Source organism: Hyla sarda, unplaced genomic scaffold (genome assembly GCF_029499605.1).
Source record: "Hyla sarda isolate aHylSar1 unplaced genomic scaffold, aHylSar1.hap1 scaffold_200, whole genome shotgun sequence".
Lineage (NCBI taxonomy): Eukaryota > Metazoa > Chordata > Amphibia > Anura > Hylidae > Hyla > Hyla sarda.
In genome coordinates, this window is record NW_026608660.1 from 257,277 (window position 1) to 275,749 (window position 18,473).

Here is an 18,473-nt window from a genome sequence, read left to right on the forward strand (position 1 = left end):
AATGTTGATTATAAGATTATGTCAAAAATTTTTGTTAACAGAATGAAGCCGTTTTTGTACAAGGTCATCCATGTGGATCAGGTATGTGGTGTCCCAGGAAGGAGTGTAGCTGAACCTTTAAATGCTATTAGGGACGTCATATGGTATCAGCAAGAGCGGAATCAAAATCTAGCCATTCTATCTCTAGATTTTCATAAAGCGTTCGATAGAGTATCACATTGTTTTTTATGGATGGTTTTACAACGCATGGGTTTTCCTAACATATTTATTAAGCAAATTGCTCTCTTATATAAAGGTTCTTTTAGCAGGATTTTAATAAATGGTTTCCTTACAGATTTTATTAATTTATCATCAGGGGTAAAGCAAGGCTGCCCTCTGTCTCCTATACTGTTTATATGTGCAATAGAACCTCTGTTAAACTTAATAAGGAATGATAAAATAATAAAAGGAGTGCCAGTTCCTGGAGGTAATAATGCCACCCTTAAAGTGTGTGGCTATATGGATGATATTAATGTTTTTTGTGAAAGTGCCTTCTCTTTACAAAGAGTTGTTGATGTTACTGATTTCTTTTGTAAAGCTTCTGCTTTTAAACTTAATTTATCTAAATGTGACTGTTTTTATATAGGTAAATGGGAAAACGTGCAAATACCAAACCTAAAATTACAGTCAGAAAAAATAAAAATCCTTGGAGTCATCTTTGATAAAAATAACAATGGTGAGGAAAGTTGGCTAATGGTAAAAGAAAAGGTAAAGAAAAAGGTAGACTTTTGGTCCCTTAGGAAATTATCCTTAGAAGGTAAAATTTTGGTGATTAAGGCTATGCTAATACCCATTATGCTCTATTTAAATATGATTTATCCTCCTAATGAACTTATGTCTAGGCAACTTCAGAGGATTCTCTTTGAGTTTCTATGGAGTTCTAAAGCAGAAAAATTAAAAAGAGATACTATGTATAAGTCACAAAAAAATGGAGGAAAACAGGTTCCCTGTATTAGAAAATTTTTATACTTAAGGTTTTTTAGTTGGTGTTTTAGGGGACTTTTTATGAAAAGTGTATGGTCCTGTTTTTTAAAGTACTCTGCGGGACATATTTTTAGAAAAAGAGAATGGGTGTTTTTATCATTATCTTCTCCTGTACTTTTAACTCCGCCTAAACATTATGCCATCTTAGAAAAAATTATACGTATGTATAACCTTAAAGACTTTGACTTGTTAACCTTGAGGGATGCTCGCAAGATAGAAGTACAGTTAAATTTGCAAGAAGAAATATGTATGGTCTCTAATTTTTCTTATAATAGGTGTGTACAAATATGGAAAAAGGTAAACGAGCCATATCTTTTTAATGAGCACAAGGATTTAGCATGGATGATTATCCATGAGTGTCTTCCGGTAAGATTTTTCCAATATAGAAGAGGTCTAAATGCTGTATGTGTCTGTCCCCGGGATAATTGCAATATAGATGAAACTGTTTTGCACCTTTTCTGGAATTGTTATTTTGCACAAAAGGTTTTTAGACTAATTGGTTCTTTATTGAAATTCCTAACAGGTCTAAAAGTTTTAAATCATGAAGTTGTTTTATATGGCAAAAGTGATGGAGTTACAAAAGAAAAAGAGAGAATTTTGTGGATTTTTATCAACTGTACAAAAAATGTATTATGGAAAGTTCGTAATATCCTTGTCTTCAAAAGAGATTTTATTTGTGAAAAAGAATGTTTGAAGATGATATACAGTGAAGTTTACTTGTACTATTTAATTGATAAAAAGAGATATGGGCAGAAAAAAGCATTAGCTATATGGAATTTACATTTATGGAAAACAGTATTTGATGTATTGTAAACATTTTTTGTGATGTATTTAAGTTTTTGAGTTTTTTCAATAAAAATGTAAAAAAAAAAAAAAAATCTGTTCTTATCAGTTTAATATCTGATACGTCCCCTATCTGGGGACCATATATTAAATGGATTTTTGAGAACGGGGGCCGATTTCGAAGCTTGCTTCCGTCGCCCTATGCATTGACCCGATATGGCAGTATCTTCGGGTACAGTGCACCACCCCCTTACAGGGTTAAAAAGAAAGATTCCTACTTTCATTGCTACCTGCTTGCTGGCTAGCCAGCTAGCCAGCCCTGTGGGCCTTGCTGCTGCTGCAGCCAAAAAACAAAAGGTGGTGCTGCTGCTTCTGCTGCTTCTGCTTGTGTCTGGCCGCTGTTGGAGCGTCCAGGCACAGGACTTCTGCTGCTGCTGACTAAATGGCCTCCTTAATTGGATCATTTGAGTAGCCAGCACACCTGTGCAGGTAGGGCATGACATGATAGGCAGCTGCCTTGATAGCGGGTGGGTGCTGAATGTTCCTAATTGACAAAATAAGATTAATGCTTATGAAGAAATATAAAATCTCATCCCTTCCCCAATATCGCGCCACACCCCTACCCCTTAATTCCCTGGTTGAACTTGATGGACATATGTCTTTTTTCGACCGTACTAACTATGTAACTATGTAACATAACATGGGGGGGGGGGGGGGGGGGTCTCCTGGCTGTTCACACAGGTGTGTCATTGCTGTACATTGACCATGCATTGCTTCTGTGGTATTGCAAAGGCAAAGACAAATGCTTCCAGCCATCCATTGCACTAATGGATTGGTCATCAGCTGGCTGTCTATGTCCCGCATCAATATAGACCAAAGTACAGAGGGTTAGGCTATGCTATTGTGCACCTACCTGATGCATCAGAAGGTGCGAGGCCCTTGCTAAATTCTGTGCACAGACTTTGAGATCTATACTTTAGACTGTATCTAAACCTGCTCCAACATGGACTGACATTCTGGCCTACTTTCAGCCGATGCGACTTGTCTGTCGCTGAACAGTCGCTTTTTATGTATTCAGCACCTATGTATAATGTTGTAAAAATGCTCTAGAAGCTAAAGTCGCAGAAATGTCACACATATTTGGCCTGCAACTTTCTGTGCGACAAATTCAGACAGGAAAAATCAGTATAAATCCTTAGAAAATTATCCCCCAGTGTCTCCATCTGCTGGCGGTATTGAATAAGCATTGCTGCACTGATGGGGTATGCATTAGACGAAAAAAAAGAAGAAAAAGAAGAATAATACGCCCAGAAAAGAGGCGAAAAGGAGAAAAACGTAAAAAAACGTGAAAAAAAAGTAAGAGGAAGAGAAGGGAAAAAAAGGTGGAAATGGGTTTAAAAGTGATTTCGGCGGAGAAATATATATATATATATATATATATATATATATATATATATATATATACGCGCACACACACACATATATATAAACGTATTCTCCGTTGAGATATTGCAGCCGCTGCTGTGTCCAGGCCCAGGAGCCTTAGCACTGTGCTGTGATGTCACTCAATACCACTGACATCACTAGGTGTAAACAACATCTCTCCTTTGCTGTGTATGTGACTATGGAGCTGTTTGGTGATGTCGTCTATTATGGCCTTCATAGAAGCAACAGGAGATTGTTGCATCCATCTAGAACCCTCAGAACTACAGTGCTATGATGTCACTCACTTCCACAGGCCTTGCAGAGTGTAAACAACAACAACCCAGCTTTGTTGTGTATGTAACCATAGGGATTTGTGATGTCACCTAGAACCTTCACAGCAGCGACAGCTTTATGAGGAGCATCAGCACTGCTCTGCCTGAGCAGAACCATCACCGCCATAGGTTGTCAAATAACCCGGATTTAACCCACACAGGTAAGTCCAATGGGGTGCAGGCATGTCCTCTATGCTTACAGCTTCCCGTGGGTGTTGGTTTGATACCGTTTGGGGACAGCCAAGGAGGCATCTGCAGGCAACAAAGGTAGGTGTGTGCTTGTGTGTGTGTTTCCTATGCAGATCCTAAGCCCAGTGTCACATGCAAGTAGGAGGAGTAAGAAGGGTTCCTGGCAAATCCGGGTTATGGATTGCATTTAAAAAGGCCCCGTGGGAGTGCAATGGGCCCCTGTCTTGCTGCTTAGCAATAATGGTATGGGTTTAGGTTCTGCTGTGTGTACTGGTGGTTGACTGCCCCCCAGCCCAGAGTGTGCATGGAAAATTGTCTGGCAGCCTCCCTGACAGCAAGCAGTGATAGTGCCCATGAAGGGGACCTTGTTGGGCCCGCCCCTTTCACGGTTATCGCTTCTCGGCCTTTTGGCTAAGATCAAGTGTAGTATCTGTTCTTATCAGTTTAATATCTGATACGTCCCCTATCTGGGGACCATATATTAAATGGATTTTTGAGAACGGGGGCCGATTTCGAAGCTTGCTTCCGTCGCCCTATGCATTGACCCGATATGGCAGTATCTTCGGGTACAGTGCACCACCCCCTTACAGGGTTAAAAAGAAAGATTCCTACTTTCATTGCTACCTGCTTGCTGGCTAGCCAGCTAGCCAGCCCTGTGGGCCTTGCTGCTGCTGCAGCCAAAAAACAAAAGGTGGTGCTGCTGCTTCTGCTGCTTCTGCTTGTGTCTGGCCGCTGTTGGAGCGTCCAGGCACAGGACTTCTGCTGCTGCTGACTAAATGGCCTCCTTAATTGGATCATTTGAGTAGCCAGCACACCTGTGCAGGTAGGGCATGACATGATAGGCAGCTGCCTTGATAGCGGGTGGGTGCTGAATGTTCCTAATTGACAAAATAAGATTAATGCTTATGAAGAAATATAAAATCTCATCCCTTCCCCAATATCGCGCCACACCCCTACCCCTTAATTCCCTGGTTGAACTTGATGGACATATGTCTTTTTTCGACCGTACTAACTATGTAACTATGTAACATAACATGGGGGGGGGGGGGGGGGGTCTCCTGGCTGTTCACACAGGTGTGTCATTGCTGTACATTGACCATGCATTGCTTCTGTGGTATTGCAAAGGCAAAGACAAATGCTTCCAGCCATCCATTGCACTAATGGATTGGTCATCAGCTGGCTGTCTATGTCCCGCATCAATATAGACCAAAGTACAGAGGGTTAGGCTATGCTATTGTGCACCTACCTGATGCATCAGAAGGTGCGAGGCCCTTGCTAAATTCTGTGCACAGACTTTGAGATCTATACTTTAGACTGTATCTAAACCTGCTCCAACATGGACTGACATTCTGGCCTACTTTCAGCCGATGCGACTTGTCTGTCGCTGAACAGTCGCTTTTTATGTATTCAGCACCTATGTATAATGTTGTAAAAATGCTCTAGAAGCTAAAGTCGCAGAAATGTCACACATATTTGGCCTGCAACTTTCTGTGCGACAAATTCAGACAGGAAAAATCAGTATAAATCCTTAGAAAATTATCCCCCAGTGTCTCCATCTGCTGGCGGTATTGAATAAGCATTGCTGCACTGATGGGGTATGCATTAGACGAAAAAAAAGAAGAAAAAGAAGAATAATACGCCCAGAAAAGAGGCGAAAAGGAGAAAAACGTAAAAAAACGTGAAAAAAAAGTAAGAGGAAGAGAAGGGAAAAAAAGGTGGAAATGGGTTTAAAAGTGATTTCGGCGGAGAAATATATATATATATATATATATATATATATATATATATATATATATATATACGCGCACACACACACATATATATAAACGTATTCTCCGTTGAGATATTGCAGCCGCTGCTGTGTCCAGGCCCAGGAGCCTTAGCACTGTGCTGTGATGTCACTCAATACCACTGACATCACTAGGTGTAAACAACATCTCTCCTTTGCTGTGTATGTGACTATGGAGCTGTTTGGTGATGTCGTCTATTATGGCCTTCATAGAAGCAACAGGAGATTGTTGCATCCATCTAGAACCCTCAGAACTACAGTGCTATGATGTCACTCACTTCCACAGGCCTTGCAGAGTGTAAACAACAACAACCCAGCTTTGTTGTGTATGTAACCATAGGGATTTGTGATGTCACCTAGAACCTTCACAGCAGCGACAGCTTTATGAGGAGCATCAGCACTGCTCTGCCTGAGCAGAACCATCACCGCCATAGGTTGTCAAATAACCCGGATTTAACCCACACAGGTAAGTCCAATGGGGTGCAGGCATGTCCTCTATGCTTACAGCTTCCCGTGGGTGTTGGTTTGATACCGTTTGGGGACAGCCAAGGAGGCATCTGCAGGCAACAAAGGTAGGTGTGTGCTTGTGTGTGTGTTTCCTATGCAGATCCTAAGCCCAGTGTCACATGCAAGTAGGAGGAGTAAGAAGGGTTCCTGGCAAATCCGGGTTATGGATTGCATTTAAAAAGGCCCCGTGGGAGTGCAATGGGCCCCTGTCTTGCTGCTTAGCAATAATGGTATGGGTTTAGGTTCTGCTGTGTGTACTGGTGGTTGACTGCCCCCCAGCCCAGAGTGTGCATGGAAAATTGTCTGGCAGCCTCCCTGACAGCAAGCAGTGATAGTGCCCATGAAGGGGACCTTGTTGGGCCCGCCCCTTTCACGGTTATCGCTTCTCGGCCTTTTGGCTAAGATCAAGTGTAGTATCTGTTCTTATCAGTTTAATATCTGATACGTCCCCTATCTGGGGACCATATATTAAATGGATTTTTGAGAACGGGGGCCGATTTCGAAGCTTGCTTCCGTCGCCCTATGCATTGACCCGATATGGCAGTATCTTCGGGTACAGTGCACCACCCCCTTACAGGGTTAAAAAGAAAGATTCCTACTTTCATTGCTACCTGCTTGCTGGCTAGCCAGCTAGCCAGCCCTGTGGGCCTTGCTGCTGCTGCAGCCAAAAAACAAAAGGTGGTGCTGCTGCTTCTGCTGCTTCTGCTTGTGTCTGGCCGCTGTTGGAGCGTCCAGGCACAGGACTTCTGCTGCTGCTGACTAAATGGCCTCCTTAATTGGATCATTTGAGTAGCCAGCACACCTGTGCAGGTAGGGCATGACATGATAGGCAGCTGCCTTGATAGCGGGTGGGTGCTGAATGTTCCTAATTGACAAAATAAGATTAATGCTTATGAAGAAATATAAAATCTCATCCCTTCCCCAATATCGCGCCACACCCCTACCCCTTAATTCCCTGGTTGAACTTGATGGACATATGTCTTTTTTCGACCGTACTAACTATGTAACTATGTAACATAACATGGGGGGGGGGGGGGGGGGGGGTCTCCTGGCTGTTCACACAGGTGTGTCATTGCTGTACATTGACCATGCATTGCTTCTGTGGTATTGCAAAGGCAAAGACAAATGCTTCCAGCCATCCATTGCACTAATGGATTGGTCATCAGCTGGCTGTCTATGTCCCGCATCAATATAGACCAAAGTACAGAGGGTTAGGCTATGCTATTGTGCACCTACCTGATGCATCAGAAGGTGCGAGGCCCTTGCTAAATTCTGTGCACAGACTTTGAGATCTATACTTTAGACTGTATCTAAACCTGCTCCAACATGGACTGACATTCTGGCCTACTTTCAGCCGATGCGACTTGTCTGTCGCTGAACAGTCGCTTTTTATGTATTCAGCACCTATGTATAATGTTGTAAAAATGCTCTAGAAGCTAAAGTCGCAGAAATGTCACACATATTTGGCCTGCAACTTTCTGTGCGACAAATTCAGACAGGAAAAATCAGTATAAATCCTTAGAAAATTATCCCCCAGTGTCTCCATCTGCTGGCGGTATTGAATAAGCATTGCTGCACTGATGGGGTATGCATTAGACGAAAAAAAAGAAGAAAAAGAAGAATAATACGCCCAGAAAAGAGGCGAAAAGGAGAAAAACGTAAAAAAACGTGAAAAAAAAGTAAGAGGAAGAGAAGGGAAAAAAAGGTGGAAATGGGTTTAAAAGTGATTTCGGCGGAGAAATATATATATATATATATATATATATATATATATATATATATACGCGCACACACACACATATATATAAACGTATTCTCCGTTGAGATATTGCAGCCGCTGCTGTGTCCAGGCCCAGGAGCCTTAGCACTGTGCTGTGATGTCACTCAATACCACTGACATCACTAGGTGTAAACAACATCTCTCCTTTGCTGTGTATGTGACTATGGAGCTGTTTGGTGATGTCGTCTATTATGGCCTTCATAGAAGCAACAGGAGATTGTTGCATCCATCTAGAACCCTCAGAACTACAGTGCTATGATGTCACTCACTTCCACAGGCCTTGCAGAGTGTAAACAACAACAACCCAGCTTTGTTGTGTATGTAACCATAGGGATTTGTGATGTCACCTAGAACCTTCACAGCAGCGACAGCTTTATGAGGAGCATCAGCACTGCTCTGCCTGAGCAGAACCATCACCGCCATAGGTTGTCAAATAACCCGGATTTAACCCACACAGGTAAGTCCAATGGGGTGCAGGCATGTCCTCTATGCTTACAGCTTCCCGTGGGTGTTGGTTTGATACCGTTTGGGGACAGCCAAGGAGGCATCTGCAGGCAACAAAGGTAGGTGTGTGCTTGTGTGTGTGTTTCCTATGCAGATCCTAAGCCCAGTGTCACATGCAAGTAGGAGGAGTAAGAAGGGTTCCTGGCAAATCCGGGTTATGGATTGCATTTAAAAAGGCCCCGTGGGAGTGCAATGGGCCCCTGTCTTGCTGCTTAGCAATAATGGTATGGGTTTAGGTTCTGCTGTGTGTACTGGTGGTTGACTGCCCCCCAGCCCAGAGTGTGCATGGAAAATTGTCTGGCAGCCTCCCTGACAGCAAGCAGTGATAGTGCCCATGAAGGGGACCTTGTTGGGCCCGCCCCTTTCACGGTTATCGCTTCTCGGCCTTATGGCTAAGATCAAGTGTAGTATCTGTTCTTATCAGTTTAATATCTGATACGTCCCCTATCTGGGGACCATATATTAAATGGATTTTTGAGAACGGGGGCCGATTTCGAAGCTTGCTTCCGTCGCCCTATGCATTGACCCGATATGGCAGTATCTTCGGGTACAGTGCACCACCCCCTTACAGGGTTAAAAAGAAAGATTCCTACTTTCATTGCTACCTGCTTGCTGGCTAGCCAGCTAGCCAGCCCTGTGGGCCTTGCTGCTGCTGCAGCCAAAAAACAAAAGGTGGTGCTGCTGCTTCTGCTGCTTCTGCTTGTGTCTGGCCGCTGTTGGAGCGTCCAGGCACAGGACTTCTGCTGCTGCTGACTAAATGGCCTCCTTAATTGGATCATTTGAGTAGCCAGCACACCTGTGCAGGTAGGGCATGACATGATAGGCAGCTGCCTTGATAGCGGGTGGGTGCTGAATGTTCCTAATTGACAAAATAAGATTAATGCTTATGAAGAAATATAAAATCTCATCCCTTCCCCAATATCGCGCCACACCCCTACCCCTTAATTCCCTGGTTGAACTTGATGGACATATGTCTTTTTTCGACCGTACTAACTATGTAACTATGTAACATAACATGGGGGGGGGGGGGGGGGTCTCCTGGCTGTTCACACAGGTGTGTCATTGCTGTACATTGACCATGCATTGCTTCTGTGGTATTGCAAAGGCAAAGACAAATGCTTCCAGCCATCCATTGCACTAATGGATTGGTCATCAGCTGGCTGTCTATGTCCCGCATCAATATAGACCAAAGTACAGAGGGTTAGGCTATGCTATTGTGCACCTACCTGATGCATCAGAAGGTGCGAGGCCCTTGCTAAATTCTGTGCACAGACTTTGAGATCTATACTTTAGACTGTATCTAAACCTGCTCCAACATGGACTGACATTCTGGCCTACTTTCAGCCGATGCGACTTGTCTGTCGCTGAACAGTCGCTTTTTATGTATTCAGCACCTATGTATAATGTTGTAAAAATGCTCTAGAAGCTAAAGTCGCAGAAATGTCACACATATTTGGCCTGCAACTTTCTGTGCGACAAATTCAGACAGGAAAAATCAGTATAAATCCTTAGAAAATTATCCCCCAGTGTCTCCATCTGCTGGCGGTATTGAATAAGCATTGCTGCACTGATGGGGTATGCATTAGACGAAAAAAAAGAAGAAAAAGAAGAATAATACGCCCAGAAAAGAGGCGAAAAGGAGAAAAACGTAAAAAAACGTGAAAAAAAAGTAAGAGGAAGAGAAGGGAAAAAAAGGTGGAAATGGGTTTAAAAGTGATTTCGGCGGAGAAATATATATATATATATATATATATATATATATATATATACGCGCACACACACACATATATATAAACGTATTCTCCGTTGAGATATTGCAGCCGCTGCTGTGTCCAGGCCCAGGAGCCTTAGCACTGTGCTGTGATGTCACTCAATACCACTGACATCACTAGGTGTAAACAACATCTCTCCTTTGCTGTGTATGTGACTATGGAGCTGTTTGGTGATGTCGTCTATTATGGCCTTCATAGAAGCAACAGGAGATTGTTGCATCCATCTAGAACCCTCAGAACTACAGTGCTATGATGTCACTCACTTCCACAGGCCTTGCAGAGTGTAAACAACAACAACCCAGCTTTGTTGTGTATGTAACCATAGGGATTTGTGATGTCACCTAGAACCTTCACAGCAGCGACAGCTTTATGAGGAGCATCAGCACTGCTCTGCCTGAGCAGAACCATCACCGCCATAGGTTGTCAAATAACCCGGATTTAACCCACACAGGTAAGTCCAATGGGGTGCAGGCATGTCCTCTATGCTTACAGCTTCCCGTGGGTGTTGGTTTGATACCGTTTGGGGACAGCCAAGGAGGCATCTGCAGGCAACAAAGGTAGGTGTGTGCTTGTGTGTGTGTTTCCTATGCAGATCCTAAGCCCAGTGTCACATGCAAGTAGGAGGAGTAAGAAGGGTTCCTGGCAAATCCGGGTTATGGATTGCATTTAAAAAGGCCCCGTGGGAGTGCAATGGGCCCCTGTCTTGCTGCTTAGCAATAATGGTATGGGTTTAGGTTCTGCTGTGTGTACTGGTGGTTGACTGCCCCCCAGCCCAGAGTGTGCATGGAAAATTGTCTGGCAGCCTCCCTGACAGCAAGCAGTGATAGTGCCCATGAAGGGGACCTTGTTGGGCCCGCCCCTTTCACGGTTATCGCTTCTCGGCCTTTTGGCTAAGATCAAGTGTAGTATCTGCATTTGGTCTGGTCGGAAGGTGTCTGTGGTACCCCGCTTCTCGGCCTTGGGGGATTGTCTCTCCTTACGGAGGGACTTCACCCCCTTGCTGCTATTGGGGAGCGGGCTTAGTCCACAGACAACGGGTTGCGATCCCCCTGTCTCTGGGACCTTGTGTCTCAGAAGGCATTTTCGGTACGTTGAGCGTTACCTGTAGCTTCGGAAGCACCTAGGGTACCCCCGACCTCTGCCTTGGGTAAGGGTTCCGCTTTTATAGCGGGATTCCGAGCCCCTGCTGCTATTGGGGAAGGGGCTTAGTCCCTGGGTGTGGAAGATGCCGTTCTCCTGGGCTTTCCCCTCTGGGGAAATGTCGATGCGAAATACCATCCGCATAGAGGTGTCGGAGAGCCATCGTCAGTTGAAGAACCTCCGCTTCATTGCGGAGGTGATTCTTCTTGACTACTTCCGCCTCAATAGGGAGGACATCCTGTGTCTAAATGACCAGGAAAGCCGTGGCCTGTATACCGTCACCTTCACGGCCACGGCGTGTTGCGATAACATCTATGCAACCTTGTCTGGTGCGGACCAGAGGGACGATCGACTCGACGGTCTTTCGTTCCAGTTCCTCTATGGTGAGGAACATATACCGTTGGTGGTGGCTATGCACAGCCCTCATGTGACCACGGAGGATATAGCCACTTTTCTTCGGCGATACTGCGAAGAGGTGCGATTCGCAAACAAAATCTTGAACTCCGTGCGGTTCTGGAACGGCAAGAGGAAGTTCTGGGTCAAGCTCCGTAAGGATCCCGGTGGTATTGGGGGTCTTTGCCATCCGCCCCCAAATTTTGCCATCGGGAGAGTTCGGGGCTTCCTGTTCTATCCTCAAATGCCTATGTATTGCCGAAATTGCTTGAGGTTTGGCCACACCCAGGAGACCTGCGGCGCGGAGCGTGTGATTCGCTGCAATAGGTGTGGCCAAGAAGGTCACATAGCCTCAAGATGTAGCCATACGATAAGGTGCAACCTCTGCGGAGAGGAAAATCACGATTTTAATTCCTGTCCCCATAAAGCAAAAACTACGATGGGTGGGTCAAGGCTGGGCCCACCCAAAGAGGGGACAGGACAAAAGACGTCCTTTTTTAAGATGCCCAAACCCCAGATGGCAGGTACTGATGGGTCCAGGCCCAAGACCTCTGGTGCTCCATCGGGGGGCCCACCGGTGGTAGTGCTAGGGGGAGGCCATGGGGATTCCACGAAGCCCGGGCGGGTGATCGAGTTTACTGCCCGGGAAATTGAAAGACGTCGATCGACTTCCTACCTGGCTCAAGAGCCCGCCGAAACTTCTGAAGGGGGCTCACCTGTGGCGGGTGGCAGCCGACGGGCCTCGGTGGGGGCAAAGGTGGACCCAAAATTACAGCATAAGCCAGGTACTGGCTTGGCCCAGGGTCGCCCTGCTCCGGACGAAGAGGCCCCGGTGAAAGCCCGCCGGAAGGGGAGCCAGGTGGCCAGGTCTGAGCCCGGTCCTGTTACTCCGCCTATACAGGACAGGGCCAAGAAGACAAGTGGCGCCAAACCAGGGTTTGCTGCCCCGCCAGCAGTGGACCCGGTGGGTAAAACTGGCCATCGTCGATCGATGGGGAAGTTGGAGCAACAGTCCTCAGCAACGCTTGCTGGGGAACAAGCGATGAAAACTTCCCAAGGTAGCGGCAAAGGTTCCGGAAAAGAGGCCTCACAGGCCCCTGTGCAGCAGTTCCAGTCGTCAAATGATGAAAGAAGACGCAGATCCATCAGCCGGGGGCCAGAGATTACATCGAGTGAGAGCAACACAGAGGATATGGACAGCAGTGTGACATTTAAAAGACAAAGAGAAGAAGAAGAGGAAGACATTCAAAGGAAAGCGGCGTGCCGTAGTTCGGACGAGAGCGAGCTCAGGGTCGGGGCATCATCGATCTCAAGCTCCGACCCTCAGAACATCAAGGAGCTGATGACCCCGCAGGCGGGGGATGACGGTACGCAGCTTATTATTGACTTTGATTCTCCAAGCACGGACTCTCCATAAACTATGCCTATCCCTGTAAAAATTGCCTCACTCAATGTGAGGTCCTTAAAGAGCCCTGATCGCAGGGCTGCTTTATTTTCTTATCTAGAGACATGTGACTTTGACCTTTGCCTGCTACAAGAATGTGGAATCCCTAGTAAAATGGACTATAAAGACTTAAAAGAAGACTGGAAGCTGGGCCCATCCATATGGTCCGGTGCAAATGACTGTCGTTCTGTGGGTGTTGGGCTGCTCTGCCGAGGCCAGTCCTTTTCTATTCATACAGTAACTGAGATTGTGCCTGGCAGAGCTCTTTTAATTCATCTATATTTTAATGGACTTTTAATTCGTGTTTTAAATGTGTATGCCCCTCCTGATAAACAGGAGCGGGCAGAACTATTTGAAATTTTACCACTGTTTTGTGTTGGGTCTTCCCCCCTGCTGGTGGGAGGTGATTTTAACTGCATACGTGATGGGGAACACCGGCAGGGTGGGGATATTAATCGTAAAGACCGCACTTCTTACCTGCTTAAAAATGTTATTGATGATTTTAATTTGAAAGATTGCTGGAAGGATCTCTTGCCGGAGGACCCGGGCGCCACATGGTCCAATGGAAGAGTGAGCTCCAGAATCGATTTTATTTTTTCCTCTAGAGCTTTTAAACCCCTGAAATGCACGCTCGAGCAGAATATCTTCTCTGATCATAAGCTCCTCTTGGTGGGCCTGGAGCTAGAGGGGGAGCAAAAAGCAAAAAGGGGCCTCTGGAGATTAAACACCACACTCCTAGAGGACCCTGAGATAAAAGAGGAGTTTGTGCGGACCTACCAGTGCTGGCAATCACAAAGAAAACCCCACGAGCCTATGCTGCACTGGTGGGAGGGCACCAAATCTAAAATCAGATTTTTTTTTATCAAAGCAGGTAAGAAGAAGGCAAAAATGGAAAAACAGTGGTTTTATGTTCTTAACATGCGTTTAAATGTACTTTTTAAATTGAAAGAAGCTGGTATGGATGTAGAAAATGATATTTTAAACCTTAAAACTGAAATAAAACATGCCATAGAAAAGAAAGGGAAACAAATCATTTTTAACTCACATGTGCAGCACCTGGAGGAGGGCGAGAAATGTTCCCGTTTCTTTTTTAAAAAAGTGATGAATAGGAGGGATATCATCCAGAACCTTGAGGGTGAATCCACTCCAAAAGGCATGTTAGATGCAGTTTTTAACTTCTACCAGCTTCTTTTTAATAAGAAAGATCTTAATCCATCCTTTTTAGAACATGTTCTTAATTCCCTTGATTTTAAGCTAGATGTTTTAGACCAGGAGGTTTTATCCCGTGATCTTAACTTAGATGAACTTTTATTTGTTTTTAAAAGTTTTTCTAGTGGGAAGGCCCCTGGGGAAGATGGTTTACCCATCGAGTTTTATTTAGCTTTTTGGGATATTTTAAAGGATGATATGGTTTTATTGTATAAAGAAACTTTTATTGTTAATGAACTTCCCCCTTCCTGGAGGAGGGGGATTGTATCATTACTTTTTAAAAAAGGTGAAAAGGATATGCTAAAAAATTGGCGCCCCATCACACTTTTAAATGTCGATTATAAAGTTTTAGCCAAGTTATTAGCTGTCCGTTTTAAACCTTTTATTCATAAATTAGTTCACCCAAATCAGGTTTGTGGGGTACCTGGAAGGTCTATAGCTGAATCCCTAAATATTTTAAGAGATGTTTTATGGTATTTTAAGGATAGAAATCAAACTGTAGCAATTTTATCCTTAGACTTTGAAAAAGCCTTTGATAGGGTCTCCCATGAATACCTGTTTTTAGTTCTTAAAAAGATGGCAGTGCCTGAAACGATTTTAAGCCGAATCATGCTTTTATACCGATCCTGTTTTAGTCAAGTCTCTGTTAATGGCTTTTTAACCAGCGGTGTTCCTCTTTTATCAGGTGTCAAACAGGGCTGCCCCCTGTCCCCACTCCTTTTTATTTGCGCAATCGAACCACTGATGGCCCTCCTCAGAAAAGACCGGGTAGTAAGAGGCGTACCGATACCTGGTGGAGGAGGGACCCATCTAAAGGTGTTGGGGTACATGGATGATGTCACCATACTGTGCCCGGACTCTCCATCCATGAGGGGGGCATTGAGGAACACCAGCTATTTCTGCGAGGTCTCTGGTTTTAAGCTAAACACAGATAAATGTGACTGTTTTTATATTGGCTCCTGGGATTCATCCATCACCCCAGGAGTCACAATGCAACAGGATCAAATTAAAGTTTTAGGTATTGTTTTTAACCAGGTCAATGATGGGAGCCCTAACTGGGATTCAGCTATAGCTAAGATGGAGAAGAAGATTTTAATGTGGAATCTTAGAAACCTTACCATGGAGGGGAAGATTTTAATAATAAAGATGGTTTTACTCCCTATTATGCTATACATTGCCATGGTATTTCCTCCATCTATTTTATACATTAAAAAAGTAACTAGAATTGTTTTTACTTTTTTATGGGGTTCAAAAATGGAGAAATTAAAGCGTGATTTTATGTACAAAAGTAGAGATAATGGCGGGAAAGATGTTCCTAACCTTTTTACTTTCTTTTACATAAAGTATTTCTGTTTCTGTTTTAAGATTATTAAATCCAATGGCATTTTTAGCTGCTTTTTAAGGTACGCTGCGGGCATGGTTTTTAAAAGATGGTTGCACATCCCTCTGAACGCTCCGGTGCTTCTGTGTCCCCCAAAACATTATGTGGTGTTGGAAAAGACAGTCAGGCTCCTAGGTCTCCAAGATTTGGAGCCTGACATACTGGGGGACCAGAGAAAGGTATCAAAGGTCCTCAGGCGGAGTGAGGTTACCCTGGCAGTGTCCAATTTCACACAGGCAAGATCCAAAAAGGTATGGCGGAACGTGTACGGGAAGTTTCTGGCGAATGTACACAGGGATCTTGCCTGGGCAATCGTCCACCAGTGCCTCCCTACTCGTGAGTTCCAGCACAGGCGAGGACTGGTGGCGAGAGCCAAGTGCCCGAGAGATGGCTGCGGAGTGGACGAAACGGTGCTGCACATATTTTGGAACTGCCCTTTTGCACGGGAGCTTTGGAGGAAGGTAGGCCCACTTTTGAAGTGGGCCTGCGGCCTAAAAGATTTTAATCACGAATGTGTCTTTTACGGTCTTTTTAACTGCCCCAATTTTAAACAGCAGATGATCTGCTGGATGATTATTAATTGTTTTAAAAATGCCATCTGGAAAGTTAGGAACATCTTACTTTTTAAACATGATTTTATTGATGTTAAAAACTGTATAAAGCTGGCCCTGAGTGAGATGTACATCTATTACCTAAGAGACAAGAAACAGTTAGGGGCCAGCGAGGCAGCATCCATGTGGTGTCTGCCTCTATGGAACGAAATAACAGTATAATCAGTTTTTATGACATTTGTATAATGTTTTATCCTGCCATTTTAATTTTTTCTCCTTTTATTACTGGTTTTATTATTTGTATTTTAAAACTTTTGTGAACCTTTTATTATTTTGCATTTTAAATTTTGTATGGTTTCTTATTTATTCAATAAAATTTTGTTGAAACCTTATCTGTTCTTATCAGTTTAATATCTGATACGTCCCCTATCTGGGGACCATATATTAAATGGATTTTTGAGAACGGGGGCCGATTTCGAAGCTTGCTTCCGTCGCCCTATGCATTGACCCGATATGGCAGTATCTTCGGGTACAGTGCACCACCCCCTTACAGGGTTAAAAAGAAAGATTCCTACTTTCATTGCTACCTGCTTGCTGGCTAGCCAGCTAGCCAGCCCTGTGGGCCTTGCTGCTGCTGCAGCCAAAAAACAAAAGGTGGTGCTGCTGCTTCTGCTGCTTCTGCTTGTGTCTGGCCGCTGTTGGAGCGTCCAGGCACAGGACTTCTGCTGCTGCTGACTAAATGGCCTCCTTAATTGGATCATTTGAGTAGCCAGCACACCTGTGCAGGTAGGGCATGACATGATAGGCAGCTGCCTTGATAGCGGGTGGGTGCTGAATGTTCCTAATTGACAAAATAAGATTAATGCTTATGAAGAAATATAAAATCTCATCCCTTCCCCAATATCGCGCCACACCCCTACCCCTTAATTCCCTGGTTGAACTTGATGGACATATGTCTTTTTTCGACCGTACTAACTATGTAACATAACATGGGGGGGGGGGGGGGGGGGTCTCCTGGCTGTTCACACAGGTGTGTCATTGCTGTACATTGACCATGCATTGCTTCTGTGGTATTGCAAAGGCAAAGACAAATGCTTCCAGCCATCCATTGCACTAATGGATTGGTCATCAGCTGGCTGTCTATGTCCTGCATCAATATAGACCAAAGTACAGAGGGTTAGGCTATGCTATTGTGCACCTACCTGATGCATCAGAAGGTGCGAGGCCCTTGCTAAATTCTGTGCACAGACTTTGAGATCTATACTTTAGACTGTATCTAAACCTGCTCCAACATGGACTGACATTCTGGCCTACTTTCAGCCGATGCGACTTGTCTGTCGCTGAACAGTCGCTTTTTATGTATTCAGCACCTATGTATAATGTTGTAAAAATGCTCTAGAAGCTAAAGTCGCAGAAATGTCACACATATTTGGCCTGCAACTTTCTGTGCGACAAATTCAGACAGGAAAAATCAGTATAAATCCTTAGAAAATTATCCCCCAGTGTCTCCATCTGCTGGCGGTATTGAATAAGCATTGCTGCACTGATGGGGTATGCATTAGACGAAAAAAAAGAAGAAAAAGAAGAATAATACGCCCAGAAAAGAGGCGAAAAGGAGAAAAACGTAAAAAAACGTGAAAAAAAAGTAAGAGGAAGAGAAGGGAAAAAAAGGTGGAAATGGGTTTAAAAGTGATTTCGGCGGAGAAATATATATATATATATATATATATATATATATATATATATATATATACGCGCACACACACACATATATATAAACGTATTCTCCGTTGAGATATTGCAGCCGCTGCTGTGTCCAGGCCCAGGAGCCTTAGCACTGTGCTGTGATGTCACTCAATACCACTGACATCACTAGGTGTAAACAACATCTCTCCTTTGCTGTGTATGTGACTATGGAGCTGTTTGGTGATGTCGTCTATTATGGCCTTCATAGAAGCAACAGGAGATTGTTGCATCCATCTAGAACCCTCAGAACTACAGTGCTATGATGTCACTCACTTCCACAGGCCTTGCAGAGTGTAAACAACAACAACCCAGCTTTGTTGTGTATGTAACCATAGGGATTTGTGATGTCACCTAGAACCTTCACAGCAGCGACAGCTTTATGAGGAGCATCAGCACTGCTCTGCCTGAGCAGAACCATCACCGCCATAGGTTGTCAAATAACCCGGATTTAACCCACACAGGTAAGTCCAATGGGGTGCAGGCATGTCCTCTATGCTTACAGCTT

General features: G+C 44.3%; 5 non-coding genes and 1 pseudogene across 5 annotated transcripts; all 6 read left to right on the top strand.

The window, feature by feature from the left end:
- Positions 1-1,854: 1,854 nt before the first annotated feature.
- On the top strand, positions 1,855-2,054 carry LOC130317569 (U2 spliceosomal RNA). The gene has a single exon (XR_008864671.1). It is a non-coding gene; the product is annotated as a U2 spliceosomal RNA (small nuclear RNA).
- Positions 2,055-4,143: 2,089 nt separating this feature from the next.
- LOC130317469 (U2 spliceosomal RNA) lies at positions 4,144-4,334 on the top strand. Its single transcript, XR_008864581.1, has one exon. It is a non-coding gene; the product is annotated as a U2 spliceosomal RNA (small nuclear RNA).
- A 2,092-nt stretch (positions 4,335-6,426) lies between these two features.
- LOC130317470 (U2 spliceosomal RNA) lies at positions 6,427-6,617 on the top strand. Its single transcript, XR_008864582.1, has one exon. It is a non-coding gene; the product is annotated as a U2 spliceosomal RNA (small nuclear RNA).
- A 2,087-nt stretch (positions 6,618-8,704) lies between these two features.
- LOC130317543 (U2 spliceosomal RNA) lies at positions 8,705-8,895 on the top strand. The gene has a single exon (XR_008864649.1). It is a non-coding gene; the product is annotated as a U2 spliceosomal RNA (small nuclear RNA).
- A 2,079-nt stretch (positions 8,896-10,974) lies between these two features.
- Positions 10,975-11,192, top strand: LOC130317586 (U2 spliceosomal RNA; annotated as a pseudogene).
- Positions 11,193-16,581: 5,389 nt separating this feature from the next.
- LOC130317567 (U2 spliceosomal RNA) lies at positions 16,582-16,767 on the top strand. The gene has a single exon (XR_008864670.1). It is a non-coding gene; the product is annotated as a U2 spliceosomal RNA (small nuclear RNA).
- The last annotated feature ends 1,706 nt before the right edge of the window (positions 16,768-18,473 follow it).